Source organism: Tiliqua scincoides, chromosome 2 (assembly GCF_035046505.1).
Source record: "Tiliqua scincoides isolate rTilSci1 chromosome 2, rTilSci1.hap2, whole genome shotgun sequence".
In the NCBI taxonomy this organism is placed as follows: domain Eukaryota; kingdom Metazoa; phylum Chordata; class Lepidosauria; order Squamata; family Scincidae; genus Tiliqua; species Tiliqua scincoides.
Window position 1 is genome coordinate 150,793,780 of NC_089822.1, and position 2,513 is coordinate 150,796,292.

Genomic DNA, 2,513 nt, shown 5'->3' on the forward strand with positions numbered 1-2,513 from the left:
TTCCTACTTCCTGCGTGGCTCTTGGTGCAACCACCTTCCTCCTCCCGCAGAACACAAACCCGAGACCGCGGGTTCCGCGCAACGAAGTGGTCTCGCGTGGCACCCGCAGCCTTAGAACGCTTAGGGACTGTCAGGCGCCCGCAGCTTGCAGGTGGTGGCTGCAACTGAGCCTTGGTGCAGCGGCTGCAGTAGGGACTCTCCTCCCCTTTCGCTCCTTCCTAGCAGTCAGTGTAGTCCCATTAAAGGCTGCATTTCATCTCTGAGCCATCGTGGGTGGAAAGAGGGTGGCTTCTGAATGACACTCAGAGTAAGGGGTCACATCCACCCTCCCCCTCTGACTGCACCTGCTCAGCCAGGGGCCCAGCCCTGACCCACTCTCCAGCACTGATGCGATGCAGTCGCACTGCAGCCCCAAGAGAAGGGAACAAAAGTTCGCCTCTGTGGCTGCCTCCCCTTTCACATGCCTTGGAAAGGCTGCATTGGCGCTGCAAAGTTGGATAGGATTGGGCCGCAAGTCTCTTTCTTGGGCCTCTTGTCTCAACAAATCAGTTTGTTACATTCACTCATCGGGAAAAGGAGCCGTGTGCCCAGCATTGAAAACAGTCAGCAGACTATGAGGCTATTTTAACTTTCTCATCAGCTAAGTGTTGGAATCTGTGCTAATGATCCCCACACTGATATCAGATGGAAGCCTTTTTATGACCATAGTGACACTTCTAAAGAGGTATCTCTGTTAGTCCACTGCAGCAAGCACAACAGAGCCTTGTCCAGTAGAGACCAACACATCTAAAATGACCATTATAGAAGCTGCAGCTATTTGCTGTTTGGAGGTTTGGCTCCTAGACATGTAAAGCCTATCAGTGACAGAGCCTTGACACTACAAATTCCATGGAAAGGCTCCCCAGGATTTAAGGCTTGGCTCTTTCGTAGCCCTGCATGTGGATTCCAGGTCTTGGACAAGGGCCTGTCCACATGCGAAGTATGTGCTCTGCACCACTGAGCTGCAGAACTTAAGAAAATAAGAAGAGCCCCACTGGATCAGGCCATAGGCCCAACTAATTCAGCTTCCAGTGTCTCATAGTGGCCCACCAAATGCCTCAGGGAACACACAAGACAACATGAGACCTGAATCCTGGTGCCTTCGCTTGCACCTGTCATTCTGAGGTAGCCTACTTCTAAAATCGGGAGGTATACATCATGGCTTGTAACCCATGATGAACTTTTCCTTCAGAAATTTGTCCAATCCCCTTTTAAAGGCATCTAGGCCAGATGCCATCACCACATCCTGTGGCAAGATGTTCCATGGACTAACTGCACACTGGGTAAAGAAATATTTTCTTTGTCCTAACTTTCCCAACACTCAGTTTTAGTGGATGTCCCCTGTTCTGGCGCTGTGTGAGAGGGAAAAGAGCATCACTCTATCTACCCCCTGCATAATTTTGTATGTCTCAATCATAGCCCCCGTCAGGCACCAGTTTTCTAGAGTCTAGAAGAGCCATAGCCTTTTCCCACAGCACTCTTGGGAAGAGCTATGTACCCATAGTGCTCTTGGGAAGAGCCATAGCCTCTTCCCATAGTACTTCCCCTTCTCTTATTAGCTCCAACTCCAAAAGTGAACACATATTTACCTCACATCCTGTATTCAAAGTAGCTAAAGTAAATAAAGTAAATAAATAATAAAGTAAATAAACATATGCTCCACCTGTTTTATGTAAAAATGCTTTGCACAGAAGAGGCCAGGCTTATACTGATAATTGAAAGACATTTCTGCTGGTAGCTCTGAGTTACAGTATGTGCAATATCTCACCTGTGCCAATCCATTAAGAATTGCATCAATACATATCACTTAAGTGGGAGAACAGTCTCACAGGACATTGTTCTCAACAGGACTACAGCAGTTCAACCAAACACAGGAAGCTCCCAAAATCCACTGTGTAATTTAATGGCTGAAGTTCCAAACTAAATACTTTTTGGGCAGTTGTTTAAAACCTGTCTGCCCAGCCAGAACTCCAAACATCAGGAATTCCCTATCAAGATGCATGATTTCAAAATAACATTACAAGCATTGGGAAGAAAATATTTTGTTAATACAAAAAAAACAAAAAACCCCATAGGAATTTGTACATTAAAAAAAAATTGGCCTCTTCATCTGGAGCAGAGTAGTAGACCAATCCAGAGGTTACTGCTCTGCCACCACAGCAAGGAGTAACACTGGTGTAGATGTGTCATCAACATATACTCATCTAAAGAATGCAAGAAATGGTCACTTGATCCTGTCCTCTACATTTTTTATGTCCCAAGGACAAGCAGGCAGGTCATCACATTGGATTAACTACTCCAAGCATGAAAATGTAAGGTAACTACTAAAATAAACCAAAGCCCTACTATAGTTCAGAGCAGGGGGTGTCCAAAGTTTTTGGCAGGAGGGCCACATCGTCTCTCTGACACTATGTCAGGGGCCAGGGGAAAAAAAAAATTAATTTACATTTAAAATTTGAATAAATTTGCATAAA